The sequence below is a fragment of the Rhinopithecus roxellana genome, chromosome 1 (genome assembly GCF_007565055.1).
Source record: "Rhinopithecus roxellana isolate Shanxi Qingling chromosome 1, ASM756505v1, whole genome shotgun sequence".
Classification (NCBI taxonomy): Eukaryota; Metazoa; Chordata; class Mammalia; order Primates; family Cercopithecidae; genus Rhinopithecus; species Rhinopithecus roxellana.
Window position 1 is genome coordinate 131,533,210 of NC_044549.1, and position 15,982 is coordinate 131,549,191.

At 41.6% G+C, this 15,982-nt stretch overlaps 1 pseudogene; it reads right to left on the reverse strand.

The window, feature by feature from the left end:
- Window positions 1-1,771: 1,771 nt before the first annotated feature.
- On the reverse strand, window positions 1,772-4,407 carry LOC104664665 (annotated as a pseudogene).
- Window positions 4,408-15,982: the final 11,575 nt, after the last annotated feature.

Here is a 15,982-nt window from a genome sequence, read left to right on the forward strand (position 1 = left end):
AATGTCCGTGACAGGTGGCAGTGCTGTGTCATTGGGCACAGGGGATATATTTGAGTCTCAGTGATATTCTTTGAATTTTTCCTTCAGGATCCTGCCTCCCACCTCCTGGGATAAGAGCAAAGGGTAGGATTATAGAAAAATATATAGCAGTATGAATAATTGGAATGAGCCACCCACGATTACAAATCTCTAGAGGCGGCCGGGCGCGGTGGCTCAAGCCTGTAATCCCAGCACTTTGGGAGGCCGAGATGGGTGGATCACGAGGTCAGGAGATCGAGACCATCCTGGCTAACACAGTGAAACCCTGTCTCTACTGAAAAATACAAAAAATTAGCCGGGCGAGGTGGCGGGCGCCTGTAGTCCCAGCTACTCGGGAGGCTGAGGCAGGAGAATGGGGTAAACCCGGGAGGCGGAGCTTGCAGTGAGCTGAGATCCGGCCACTGCACTCCAGCCCGGGCGACAGAGCAAGACTCCGTCTCAAAAAAAACAAAAACAAAAACAAAACAAAACAAAACAAAACAAAAAAACAACAACAAAAAAACAGATCTCTAGAGGCAACCACTCTCCTTCTTCATCTGCGAAATGAATATAATTCTTATAAAGGATTGAGGGAGAAGCTATTTTAACATTTTGGCATATTCCTTTTTTTTTTCTTTTGAGACAGGCATATTCCTTTTTTTTTTTTTTTTTTTTTTTTTTTTTTTTTTTTTTTTGAGATGGAGTCTTGCTCTGTCGCCCAGGCTGGAGTGCGGTGGCCGGATCTCAGCTCACTGCAAGCTCCGCCTCCCGGGTTCACGCCATTCTCCTGCCTCAGCCACCCGAGTAGCTGGGACTACAGGCGCCCGCCACCTCGCCCAGCTAGTTTTTTTTTATTTTTAGTAGAGACGGGGTTTCACCGTGTTAGCCAGGATGGTCTCGATTTCCTGACCTCGTGATCCGCCCGTCTCGGCCTCCCAAAGTGCTGGGATTACAGGCTTGAGCCACCACGCCCGGCCTTTTTTTTTTTTTTTTTCTTGAGACAGAGTCTTGCTCTGTTGTCCAGGCTGGAGTGCAGTGGCATGATCTCTGTTCACTGCAACCTCTGCCTCCCAGGTTTAAGTGATTTTCCTGCCTCAGCCTACGGAGTAGCTAGGATTCCAGGTAGGACTCACCATCTGGGACGTGCAGAGTGCTGGAGGGTAAGCAGCCGAGAGGTGAGATCTACACAGAACTGCTTTCTGCTTAAATCTGTTTAAGCCCCATTTAATTTGGAGTCCCCTGGACTCATAGTTAATCCCTAACAGAGGGCTAAATTCCCAGAGAGAGGAAAGCTAGGACTTTAACTCATAACTGAGATTGCCCAGGAAGCCCCAGTAGAGGTGGTTAATTTTTGCCCTCTGCCTCATAAGATGGACTAATCAGGACCTCAGCCAATGTGATTGACCTGAATGACAGACACTATTGCTTTTCCGAGGTGGCTGGAGTTTTCCATCTTCTAAAATCGACACCCTTGTCCAATCACTTCGAGGTAGTTTCTTGAGTATTCTCTTAAGGATCAGAGACCAAAGCACTGTATAAAACTGTAGTGTTCCCGTTAGGTACCATCTAAGGAGGGTAAACAGGAGAAAGTTCACCTTTCAAACGTTAATCTGATACTGAAAACAGCAGTTGACTTCTCATTTACACAGGCAAAACACTTTAAACTATTTTAGCAACTGTTTTATGTAAGAAAAAAAGAAATAGGATTTTGATGGTTAATGCTATATTTTAAACACATTTATCTCCATAGCTACTATCTTAAGAAATAATAGTTTTTGCATTTGTGTCTGCTTTTCTTCTTGAATTTAGTTGTCCTCTAACCAAACTGACGGGCAGGGAGTTGGACTAGAAAGGGCGTCTCTATAGTAGGCGTATCTCTGTGGCTGGGATTGAGGGACTGATTGTTCAAGAAAATATCCCTTTGTTCTGAGTCAGAAGAGGAGGACGAGAAGGAGGAACACCAGGAATCCCAGAAACCTCTTCACTCCCGGGGACATAGAAATGGCCAGAAATGGATGGGCGTGCTGTCTATAGAGATCGGCATTCTGGATGTACACTTGGACTTCCTGGGCCCTTTTATTCCACATAAATTACTGTAGTTATTGGGGATGTAAAGCTACAGCCTGTCCTTGGGAGAATATTCTCTTTCTGTAACAATATTCAGGATATTGTCAGAGTGGGACTTTCTACTTCTCCTGTAGAAATGGTGATGAGATCTGGATCCCCTCTCTTCAGAATGGTACACCCAGGTCTTGTCACTCACTGGACACTGCCTGATCTTGATGTTGCAGTTTCCATTGTCAATGACATCATCTGACCTTCTGTGGTCTGGATTGAGACTTGGATTGTCTGAGTACTGGCAGATGTACTAGTTTTTCATCAGGCATGTTTTTTTTTTCTAGACAAAATTCTGAACTTAGACTCTTTAAGGACTCTGCACTTCCATGCAGCAGAGTTCAAAGTTTCCATACTGCTAATTTTCTCACAATCTTCTGCCTCCGTTTTTTTCAGAGTTTGCAGAGAATATAAGGATGACCTCAGCTTGCTTCATCCATCCCCTGAAGCTACTGTGATGTTGGACGAAGCCAAAGAATCCATAGAATCCTGAGCACGTTGCTCTGGTTTCAAATCTGACAAAAACCCCAGGGATTTTCATACCCCTGTGTTTGATCGTTAGCCTACCCTGAAGCCCCATGGTCCAGATCCAATTTCTGGAGCCTTCTACTGTTTGCAGGGCCTGGGTGGTTGCCATGAGCAGAAACACTGTTCATCTTGTGCCCAGTCCATATCAGGTCAGTAGTTTTTACTTGCAAGGTTCTGGTTGTTTTGCTTTAGCTTGTTCTTATTTTCTTTCCTTCTTTCTTTCTTTCTTTCTTTCTTTCTTTCTTTCTTTCTTTCTTTCTTTCTTTCTTTCTTTCTTTCTTTCTTTCTTTCTTTCTTTCTCTTTCTCTTTCTTTCTTTCTTTCTCTTTCTTTCTTTCTTTCTTTCTCTTTCTTTCTTTCTCTCTCTCTTTCTTTCCTTCCTTCCTTTCTTCCTTCTCTTTTTCTCTCTTTCTTTTCTTTTCTTTTCTTTCTTTCTTTCTTTCTTTCTTTCTTTCTTTCTTTCTTTCTTTCTTTCTTTCTTTCTTTCTTTCTTTCTTTCTTTCTTTCTTTCTTTCTTTTTCTTTTCTTTTTCTTTTTCTTTTTCTTTTCTTTTCTTTTTGACATAGTCATGCTCTGTTGCCCAGGCTGGAGTGCAGTGGTGTGATCTCAGTTCACTGCAACCTCCGCCTCCCAGGTTCAAGCGATTCTCCTGACTCAGCCTCCCTTGTAGCTGGGACTACAGGTGCCCGCCACCACGCCTGGCTAATTTTTGTATTTTTAGTAGAGATGGGGTTTCACCATATTAGCCAGGCTGGTCTCCAGCTCCTGACCTTGTGACTTGCCCACCTTGCCCTCCCAAAATGCTGGGATTACAGGCATGAGCCACCATGCCCAGCCCAAGGCTGCATATTTTTGAGTAATAAATCTGACTTTAGGAAAGAAGAGATATCCAACAAAAAGGATTTATGCTAGGCATGAGAAAAGCACGCTTCTGCAGCACGCCAGCACTTCCCATCATAGGTCATCTGCACATGGTCGACACTAATATGTTCCCACAGATTTCACAGCACTCTGCGTAGACACGCTCAAAACAGCCACAGCAGAATGGGTGGCCATCCTTCATAACATACGTTGTCCTCTGGGGACCATTTTGCGCTCAAGGCAGCAGAAGTGTTTCATGTGCCAATGGTGACTCTCAGTTTCTGTGCAAACATCAACAAAATTATCTCAGCACATGCTGAGCTTCAGGGTTTGAGCAATTCAGCATGGTGCCTGCCACAGTGAATATTTTCATCCTGATAAAAATAGACGAGGTTGACCAGCAGCTCTTCACACGTTAAACAGACAAAACAGAATGAGTACCAGCATACTCCAGGGCCCACTCGAGAGGCAAACAGTTTTATCTCCGTTGATCTTCAGCCCACATTGCTCACACATAGCGTGCATTACTGCTCTAGACAAAAGTTTAATCATGCCTCTTCCAAGTGCTTCTTTCTGCTGCTAAGCACTGAACACTTGGAATTCTTTATTCTCATCTTCATTCAAAGACTGATGGTACTATATCTCATTATCATGTGGTGGCAACTGGTATACAAGCCCTTTAATCAGATGTTTCTTTCCAGGGATGTTAATATAGGGACATTTTCCGCGGATAAGCAAGCAAAATAGAGCTGGTTCTGCTCTGGTCTAAGGCCCAGGGGACCCTGAAGTACTCCTCCAGTGCATAGCCAGAATCATTATCTGATATGGAACTTCTCTGATACCTAAAGGCAAATTTGCTCATTTTGGGCTCCATCTCCAAAGGCATGATAATAAAGTCAAAAAGCCAGTTTTTGACATCAAACAATGGCTGCTCTGTCAGCCTGCTCCATTCCCAGGAGTCTTAGTGAGTGAAGCTGCTGAAATGCCCTCACCTCTTCATCTTCAACTCTTTTTCCTGGAAGCAGCGGGCTAGCATAGAAAATTCACTGGGTTCCAGAGTCAGAGAGAACTGGGTTCAAATCCCAGTTCTGGTACTTACTAGTTGAGTGAGGTTGCGCAAGTTCTGTAACTCTCAGAACCTCAACTTCCATAGCTGTAAAATGGATATCATATTAATAATAGGGATGTAGTAAGAATTAGATAAGAGAAACAATGTGAAGCATAGGGCCTGGTATATACTCTCTGTTTAACAAATAATAGTTCTTTCCTAGTCTATTTTTCTGTTAAATAAGAATTGAACTAGGTTTGGTGTTGCCATCTCTGATAGGCACTAGGATCACCATTCTCATATTTGAGTATGGCTTGGGGAAGACCACATTTTTTCCATGCCTTTGTACATGTTGTTCCTCAGTCTAGAGTCGTGATTCTTAAACTTTACAATTCATCAGAATCACCTGTAAGATTTGCTAGAACTCATATTTCTGGAACCCACATCTAGAATTTCTGACTGTATGTCTGGGGAAGGGCCTGAGAATTTGCTTTCCTAACAGGTTCTTAATTGATGCTGGTGCTGTTGATCTGGAAACACATTTTGAGAATCACTGGCCTAGAACAACGTATCACATTTTCTATCCTCTGGCTGACTCTTACTCATCCTTCTAGTCTCAGCTTTGATTTTTTTTTTTTTTTTTTTTCTTTGAGACGGAGTCTCGCTCTGTCGCCCAGGCTGGAGTGCAGTGGCCGGATCTCAGCTCACTGCAAGCTCCGCCTCCTGGGTTTACGCCATTCTCCTGCCTCAGCCTCCCGAGTAGCTGGGACTACAGGCGCCACCACCTTGCCCGGCTAGTTTTTGTATTTTTTAGTAGAGACGGGGTTTCACCGTGTTCTCGAACTCCTGACCTCGTGATCTGCCCGTCTCGGCCTCCCAAAGTGCTGGGATTACAGGCTTGAGCCACCGCGTCCGGCCTCAGCTTTGATTTTATTTCCACCAGAAAGTCTTTCTTAAACCTGAAGTCCAAATTAGGTATTCAGTCTCTGTGCCTTCAAAGCTCCCTGGACTTGCTCACTCATAGGATATATCACAGTGCTTTGTAATTGTCTCGCTACTTGTCTGTGTCTCTTACTAGACACTATCTACTTTGGAAAAGGGATCATGTCTGCCCTATTTGTGGCTGTATCTCCAGCACCTTGCTCTGTGCCTCGCACATAGTGGGTGCTCAATAAATGAATGTTGAATGAATAATTGAGTCAAACTGTGGGTAGCTAGAACCAGAGCTTAGGGACTCATGAAGGTGGGGCAGATAAAAGGAGTAAGTTCTGAGTTTCACCATGTTGGCCAGGCTGGTCTCAAACTCCTGACCTCCGGTGATCTGCCCGCCTCGGCCTCCCAAAGTGTTGGGATTACAGGCGTGAGCCAAAATACAAAAATTAGCCGGGCATAGTGGCAGGTGCCTGTAGTCCCAGTTATTCGGGAGGCTGAGGCAAGAGAATCGTTTGAACCTGGGAGGCGGAGGTTGCAGTGAGCTGAGATCGCGCCACTGCACTCCAGCCTGGGCAACAAGACTGAGACGCCATCTCAAAAAAAAAAAAAAGGAGTAAGTTCTATCAGTGGCTAGTGGTCAGGCAAGTCTAGCAATTCAGTGCCAGGGACATCAGCAGAAAGTATCAGAAATTATAGGTGCAGGGCCTGGACTTCAGAAGCTGAGTTCAGCCTCTGGAAGGACTTGGGTCATGAAGAACAGGGCAGAAACCAGTGTCATAGAAACTGAGCAGGGACTTGATACTCAATATCTGATTAAGGTGCTTGATCCAAAAAGCCCCAAGAATTTAAAATATTACTGGTCCCATTCTTGTTTGATGGCCCAACATATGGTCTATCTTCGTGACTATTTCATGTGCACTTAAAATATTTCTTCTTTTGTTAAGTGATGTGTTCTATAAATGTTAGCTAGGTCAAGTTGGTCAATAGTATTGTTCAAATCTTTGACATCCTCACTGATTTTCTGACTACTTATTTTACCAACTATTGGGTAAAAAGTGTTTATATCTCCAAATATAATTATGGATTTGTCTTTCTCCTTCAGTTTAGTCAATTTTGCTGCATGTATTTTGAAATTATATTATTCAGTGCAGACACATCAATGATTGTTACTTCTTTTTTATTAATTGTTTACTTCATCATAATGAAATGTTTTTCTTCATCCTTTTATAAGGTTCTGAAGTCTACTCTGATATTTAGAAAGCCACTCTAGCTTTCTTTTTCTTTCTTTCTTTTTTTTTGAGATGGAGTCTCACTCAGTGATCATTCTATTTCTTTCCTTTGTATGTTATGTTTTTTCTCTGACTACTTTTAATATTTTCTTCTTATCACTTCCCTCCAGCTATTTGATTGTGATATGCTTTGTGTGTGTGTGTGTGTGTGTGTGTGTGTGTATTTATCTTGCATGAAGGTTTGTTGGGATTCTTGAAGCTACAAGTTTGTAGTTTCTATTATATTTGGAAAATTTGAGCAATATTTTTGTTTAATATTATTTCTGTCACTCCCCCACTTCTGCATCTTGTAATCTCATTATACCACTTTATATTGCCCTACAGGTCACTGAAACTCTGTTCAGTTTTTTCAATCTTTTTTCTCTCTGTGCTTTAGTTTGGATAGTTTCTATTACTATGTCTCCAAGTTCATTGATCTTTTCTTCTGCACTGCCTAAATTGTTGTTTAACCCTTTCAGTAATTTTTTTATTTCAAACATTATATTTTTCATCTCTAGGATTTCCATTTGGCTCTTATCTATATCTCCCATTTCTCTCTGTTTTTGCTTTTTTTTTTTTTTTTTTTTTTTTGCTGATTTTATCACCTCTGTCATTTCTGAGTTTGTTTTTAACTGACTGATTTTTCTTCTAGTCATGGATCACTTCTTAAAATTAAAAAAACTTCTTTGTATGTCTTGTAATTGTATTTTAGAGACAGAGTCTTGCTATGTTGCCCAGGCTAGATTAGAACTCCTGGCTCAAGCAACCTTCCAGCTTCAGCCTCCTAAGTAGCTGGGACTGCAGGTGCACACAACCATTCTTGTCTACTCTGGTGATTTTTGATTGGATGCTGGACATTTCAACATTTGTTGAATGCTAAATTTTGCTTTTTTCTGTTTAAGTACGTTAGACTTTGTTCTGGCAGACAGTTAATTATTAGAAGATCAGTTTGATTTGTCTGAAGCTTGTTTTTCACTTTTGTTATTTTAGGTCTAGAGTATCCTTTACTCTGGGACTAGGGTAGTCCTACAAGCAAGGTGTAGCCCTTCTGGGGTCTTTGCTGAATGCCCCAGGTGCTTAATACAGTTTCTTCTTTCTGGTTGATTAAACTCAAATGTCTCCTAGGTCTGGATGAACTCTGGGAATTTTTCAGCTTGCAACTACTGGTAATAACTTCCCAGGATTTTTGTGAGGATTAAATTAAATAATGCATATGAAGAGTATCGCAGGGGATTATGATTGGAAAGAGATACACAAGGGGCTTCTGGGGTGCTGGCAATATATTTTTTCATCTGGGTGGTGGTTACATGTGTGTTCACTTTGTAACTATTCGTTAAACTGAATTATTTTTATGTGTATGTTATATATCACAATACAAATTAAAAGAAAACAAAGAATATAACATACTGCTGGCATATAGTAGATGCTCAATAAATGTAGCCAGCCTGATTACATAAGAGATGTAAAATAGCTGGCACAGAATCCAGCACACAGGGCTGGGGGAGAATCCTGGATAATTTCCTGTAAGTAAGCTTTTTATGGAAGTATAACCTAATAAAGAGAAATAAAGCATAAGCACATAGCTCCATATATTTTTCTAAAACAAAACACACCCAAGTAACCAGTAATCAGGTCAAGAAATAGAACTTAATTGGTTTTATTGTTAATGTAAAACAATATGGAATGGGATTTTCCTGATGTCTCATAATTTTGGTTAAATCCTCAAAGCTGATAAGAATTCCTCTTTATTTCTAAAGAATGATTTTAGGTATCCCCTCAAGGTTGTCTAAAAAATAGCAGAACTGGTCCTGTGACTATCAGCCTCTGTCATCCACCTTCAGCCTCATAGAAGCCTAAGAGTTCTAGGGGAGCAAGAAGCACAGAAGCCTAGGAGTTCTAAGCAAGCAATCTTACAGATTACAGATTGCTTGCCTAGAAGCAGGGAAGGAGATGTGCTCTAGTGATGGGCTGAGAAGGAATCACAGCCCCTGTGTTTCCATGGAGCCAGGGCTAAAAACTAAAAGAGTTCTTGGGAAGCCTGACATGCAGGCTTTGAAGTTTATGGGGTTGCAGAGGTGTTGGAGGTTGAGTGGTGGGGTGTTGGAGGTAGTTAATAGTAACGTAGAGGTCGATGTTTGCTTCCAACCTAGAAAATCATCAAGGCAGGAGGAAGGCTAGAGAAGACCATGATGGCATGGTAGGGAGTGAGAGCCACAGTTTGGTGGGGCAAAGTTATATGAATTTCCTGGCAGAGTGAACTCTGCAATAGGCAGTGAGATTTGAGCTGCCTTGATGGAGTTCCCTCCCAGAGGGCATCCATCTTCTTCAATTTTTTTTTTTTTTTTTTTTTTTTGAGACAGAGTCTTGCTCTGTCATCCAAGCTGGAGTGCAGTGGCACCATCTCGGCTCACTGCAAATTCTGCCTCCTGGGTTCAAGCAATTCTCGTGCCTCAGCTTTCCGAGTATCTGGGACTACAGGCGTGCCACCATGCCCAGCTAATTTTTGTATTTTTAGTAGAGACGGGGTTTCACCATGTTGACCAGGATGATTTCGATCTCTTGACCTCATGATCCACCCACCTCAGCCTCCTAAGGTGCTGGGATTACAGGCGTGAGCCACACAAGCCCAGCTGATCTTCTTCAGTGTTGATCCTCTAGCCACAGATCAGGCCTGATGTGAGGGGGATTGGATGTGAGTTTCTTTGTTTATATCAGAGTAGAATTTTAAAAACATCCCCAAATGAGGCAATTCATACAATCACAAGAGCCTGAAAAACTTTAAGATATTCCTGAGGTGTCCAGGGCCTAAAAAAGAGATCCAGCTGGCCAAGCACGGTGGCTCACGCCTGTAATCCCAGCACTGGGAGGCCGAGGCGGGCGGATCACAAGGTCAATAGATCGAAACCATCCTGGTCAACATGGTGAAATCCCGTCTCTACTAAAAATACAAAAATTAGCTGGTTGTGGTGGTGCGCCTGTAGTTCCAGCTACTCAGGAGGCTGAGGCACGAGAATTGCTTGAACCTGGGAGACGGAGGTTGCAGTGAGCCAAGACTGTGCCACTGCACTCCAGCCTGGTGACAGAGCAAGATTCCGTCTCAAAAAGAAAATTTAAAAAAGGGATCCAGTAAGGCATGTTAAAGGACATTAGGAGAAAAATTAAGCCGTTTCCTGTTTGTATTTGTACCTCTTGAGTGCAGTCCGCTCTCTGTGTGTGTATGAGTGTGTGTGTGCACCTAATCCTTCTGCTGGGCTATGACCACGTGTAGAGAATTTATCCTCCATTATAAGGTACAATTTTCTAGGATTAGAATTCACCAAATCCCATCTGTCTTCTGTCAACAGTGCTAGATAAATATAAGCAGATCTTTCTCTCTTCCCCTGCCCCCTTGCACTCCCCGCCCCGCCAGATGGAGTTTCGCTCTTGTCACCCAGGCAGGAGGGCAGTGGCTCGATCTCAACTCACTGCAAGCTCTGCCTCCCGGGTTCAAGTGATTCTCCTGCTTCAGCCTCCCAAGTAGCTGGGATTATAGGTGCCTGCCACTACCCCCAGCTAATTTTTGTATTTTTAGTAGAGATGGGGTTTCTCCATGTTGGCCAGGCTGGTTTTGAACTCCTGACCTCAAGTGATCCACCCACCTCGGCCTCCCAAATTGTTAGGATTACAGGCGTGAGCCACTGCGACCAGCCTCTGCTCTTCCATTATTACTCGCTGAAGTATTCTGTATTTGAAGTTTTCCTTGATGATTCTCAGACTTTACCCTGTTTTAAAATCTACTGCTTCCCCCACTCCCACCAGATATATTTTAAATTCATGCTTTCCATTAAAGGAGGTATCTTGGGCCCGTTCCTGGGAATTAATGAAGCAATCTTATTTATCAGCAACACACATATAGATTAGTCTACCTAATGGCAATTTGATATTTTGTATTTACCTCAGAATTTGTAAAATAGAATAAAAAGGTCTGGCACTGTGGCTCACGCCTGTAATCCCAGCACTTTGGGAGGCTGAGGCAGGCAGATCACCTGAGGTCAAGAGTTCAAGACCAGCCTGGGCAACATGGTGAAACCTTTGTTTCTCCTAAAAAATACAAAAATTAGCCGGACGTGGTGGTAGCACCTGTAATCCCAACTACTTGGGAGGCTGAGGCAGGAGAATCGCTTGAACCCAGGGGGCAGAGGTTGCAGTGAGCCAAGATGGTTCCACTGCACTCCAGCCTGGGTGACAGATCGAAACTCCATCTCAAAAAAAGAATTAAAAAAAAAAAATAATTGAAACTACATATTGTATTCAAATATAAAATGTTTTAAACCTATTACAAAACATGCCTCTGGTTACGCTTGGTGAGGCTGCCCCTTACCTTTCAGTCCCCTCTGTTCTGGGGAAGGAGGGCTTCGGTCACAGCAGTCGCCTGGAGGTAGCAGACCCACTTGCTTTAGCACCTTTCTGCCCTGTCCAGCTCCCAGGAGTGAGCTTTCAAGACTACGTGTTGTATCAGTTTTGAATTCTCTTTTCCAACCCTGGACAGATGACCCTGCTCTGGGTCTTGCTCCGTCCCTTCAGCAGCAGGTATCTGCCCTTTTAGAGGAGGGGAGTGGGTGATGGCTAGAAGAGATGGGAGGGGTCAGGGGTCTGGCAGAAACTGATAGGAAAAGAGGGAGGATTTGTGATAAGAGTGTCAAGGAGATGAAACAGGTATAGAGAAATGGTTTGCAGAGAGAGCCAAGAAGGGTGCATAAAGGTTTCATTTGAAAATGGTATTTATAGGCCAGGCGCAGTGGCTCACGCCTGCAATACCAGCACGTTAGGAGTCTGAGGCAGGTGGATCACCTGAGGTTGGGAGTTCGAGACCTGCCTGACTAACATGGAGAAACTCTGTCTCTGCTAAAAATACAAAAAATTAGCTGGGAGTGGTGGCACATGCCTGTAATCCCAGCTACTCAGGAGGCTGAGGCAGGAGAATCGCCTGAACCAGGGAGGCGGAGGTTGCAAAGCGCCAAGATCACGCCATTGCACTCCAGCCTGGGCAACAAGAGTGAAACTCCATCTCAAAAAAAAAAAAAAAAAAAAGATGGTGTTTATAAACAAAAATACTGGTATTTAGGTACTTTAAAATAGTCCAGTGTTAAAAATTTGTATTGCAATCACAATTATTAATCTTCCTGGGAAGATGTCTTTGGGTGGCCAGTAATAGAGAATTTTATTTTGTTTACTACAACCTTTGGTTTCAAAGGTTTAAGTCTTCTGACTTTTCCTCCAACTTTTGGGGTTTGCCATATTTGGATCCTGCAATTTCACGATAAAGTGGAAAGAGTTTTTGAGGGTTCTAGAGTAAGACAGACCAGAGTTGTCTGTCTGCTATTATTAATTGTAACTTTGGGCCCATTATATAACTCTCTGAGCCTTAATTTTCTCATTTGCAGTTATCTACCTGAGATAGAAAATATTAAGCAATTAAATGCAAATACAGAATAGGATATTTAAATCACTCAATGCAGTGTCTGGCACATAACAAGTGCTCAGGAAATGGTTATCAAACTTATTGATACTGTTATATAAAGTATTCCATCATGTTAAAATATCTGCTTGGTTAATTATGTTCTGTTGCTGGAGTTTTTGGTGTTTCTAAGGTTTTGCTTGTCTAAACTATTCAGAACAATCCTAGTATAGAAACTTTGGCTTAGAATGCAAGCTTTCTTAGTGCTCCATTCCTAGAGGTGAAATTAGTAGGTCAAAGGTGTAAGCAGCTTTCTAGCCAGCCAGTTGGTGCTGATAAAAATCAGACCAATTTCTGGCCAAGCGCAGTGGCTCATGCCTGTAATCCCAGCACTTTGGGAGGCTGAGGCAGGCGGATCACTTGAGGTCAGGAGTTTGAGACCAGCCTGACCAACATGGGGAAACCCTGTCTCTACTAAAAATACAAAAATTAGTCAGGAATGGTGACACATGCCTGTAGTCCCAGGTACTTGGGAGGATGAGGCAGGAGAATCGCTTGAACCCGAGAAGCAGAGATTGCACTAAGCCAAGATCGTGTCACTGCACTCCAGCCTGGGCAACAGAGTGAGTGAGATTCTGTCTCCCCCCGCCCCCCAAAAAAGACGAATTTAAAATGCAAATATAATATCTAGGCGTATTTATTTCCAAAGTCTGATCAATAATGATACCTTTAAAATATTTATATTTGTGTATCTTTGATTGTTAGTGAGGCAAAGCATTTTTCCTCTGGATGACTTGTCAAGCATTTTTCCTAATGATATCAGGCATCTCTAAATATTGCTTATCCGGAGGCTGGTGATAGCTGTTCTTTTATATGAGGTTCAAATCTTCATACTTTTTTTTTTTTTTTTTGAGACTGAGTTCGACCTTGTCGCCCAGGCTGGAGTGCAATAGCACGATCTTGGCTCACTACAACCTCTGCCTCCTGGGTTCAAGCCTGCTTTAGCCTCCTGAGCAGCTGGGATTACAGGCGCCTGCCACCATGCCCAGCTAATTTTGTATTTTTAGTAGAGACGGGGTTTCTCCATGCTGGTTAAGCTGGTCTTGAACTCCTGACCTCAGGTGATCCGCCCACCTTGGCCTCCCAAAGTGCTGGAATACAGGCGTGAGCCAACACGCCCAGCCAGTTATTCTTTTGTTAAAATTTACCATGGAGTTTTAGTTTTGTGAAATAGCTTATGGTATTTTCATTGTTATCCATTGCAATCTGTATCTATACTTCAGGCAAATGTTCATATTATTTTTATTTTTATTTATGTATTTTTTTTTTGAGATGGAGTCTAGCTCTGTCGCCCAGGCTGGAGTGCAGTGTCGCAATCTCGGCTCACTGCAAGCTCCGCCTCCCTGGTTCGCGCCATTCTCCTGCCTCAGCCTCCTGAGTAGCTGGGACTACAGGTGCCCGCCACCACGCCTGGCTAATTTTTTAGTATTTTTAGTAGAGACGGGGTTTCACTGTGGTCTCGATCTCCTGACCTCGTGATCCGCCCACCTCGGCCTCCCAAAGTGATGGGATTACAGGCGTACAGGCGTGAGCCACCGCGCCTGGCCTATTTTTATTTATTTATCTGGATGTTTTAACTTTTTCTATAGTGAATGCATGGGAACAATACACTGTTAAAAATAAGAAAAATATGACATAAATGATCCGTAATGGTAATACAATGAAATATAATAGGACAACGTGATTGTAATTTCATGACTAAGGGTTGATTAAAATATGTGGAGAAGTGTGGGTCATTATCTCACTGGTTTCTGTACATGGATTCCCAAGCTCTCTTGTTTGTTGAGACTGGAACATTTAACTCTTTTTAGTCATAACTCTGAAAGAACCACATCAAGACTTGCATAACCAGGAATAGTGTTGGCCTAAGACAGATAGTTTGTTTGGATTTGCTAATTACATGACTATGTCACTTTAATAATTTTTTTTCTTTTATTCTGTTGTCTTGACTAACAACAATGGCCATATTGTCAGTGGTATTTTAAGTAAAGGGGATGATTAGAGGGGTCCTGGTCTGATTTCTGCTTTTAATTGAAATGAGTTGACTTTGCATTGGGACATGATAGAGTAATAGGTACTGGATTTATCCTCCACTTTAGCAGTTAGAACTCTGGATAAAATAGAGAGCAACAGTTTTTGGAATTTGGATGGCAGGCAGTACAGACTGTGATGCGTGGGAGAAGGGAAACAAATGAGGTGAGTTCTACAATTGACCCAATATATCGCCTGGATGGAAATTCCAGAACCCAGTGTAGGAAGAGAGAACACAAGCAGAACCCAGCAATCTGTCTGAGTTAAAAACATAAATCAGAGCTTGTTCCAATGCAGCTGAAACTTGTGGGGCAGAGTACAGTAGAGGAGGGAGCTGCATAAAGAGAGAAGTCTGGATATTTACAGAGAGACCTCTATAGGTCTTTGGTTGAATGATCTCCAGAGTAACTTAACTGCACACGAGAAAAAAAATACAACACTAATTGATGAAATTCAGCAAAATCCAGCACTCAACAATGTAAAATCAACAATATCAAGCATCCAATAAAAAATTACCAGATATGCAAAGAACCTGGAAAATATGATCTATAGCCAAGAGAAAAATCAATCAATAGAAACAGACCCAGAAATGACAGAGATGAAGAATTAGAGGACAAACATGTTTAAAAAACTTTTATAAATATGCTCTATATGTTCAATAAGGTAAAGGAAAACATGAGAGACAAATAGAATATCCAAAATGAATTCAAATGGAACTTCCAGAGATGAAAAATATAATATATAAGATAAAAAATATAGTAGATGAGACTAACAGTAGATTAGACACTGCAGAAGAAAAAAAATCCCAGTGAACCTGAAGATGTAACAATAGAAACTGTTTAAAATTAGGCACACAGAGAAAAATTAATGAAAATAAATGAACAGAATAGCATGGCCTGTGGTACAATATAAGCAGTCATTGTAACTGAAATTCTAGAAGAGAAGAGAGTTGAAGGGGAAAAACCCAGAAAAAAAATTTGAAGAAATAATGACGTAAGTATTTTCTAACTTTGATGACAGCTGTAAAGTCATGCACAATGAGTCCCAAACAGAATATACATAAAGAAAACCATGCTATGGCCCATTATAATAAAATTGCTAAAAACAAGTGATAAAAAGAAAAATGTAAAAGCAACCAGAGAAAAAGAGGGCACATGCTGTCCAGAGAAATAAAAATAAGATTGAGAATAAATTTCTCATCAGGAGCTATGCAAAGTAATATCTGTATAAGGACTTATTAATTGCCTATTGAACATTCAGTTTAATAGGATATAAGTAATAGTTCTTCCTAAATTAAAACAATGATTGTTTTCTTTTTTATTTGTGATCTTCCTTTTTAAAAATTCAGCTAGAGATTTAAAATTTTGTTAATATTTTATAAAAATAAATTTTCTATAGTTTTTAAGATTAAAAATTAAAATTAATAAAAATTAAGATTTCTATAGTTTTAAATTATTTTTATTTGTCTTTGCTTAGTTTATTCTGGATTTTTAATTTTAATTTTTAAATATAGTTATAAACTTGGCTTATTAAGCTTGGCTTTTTTGTCGGGATTTTGTAAGGAGAGAGTATCGAGAGGCGTAGGGAGTGAGTGAAGTAGGAATGAGGTAGTGGAGGGGGGGAACCGAGGACGGGAGGAAGGACTTAATGACTGGAAGGCCGGCATGACGCAGGACGTATGCAG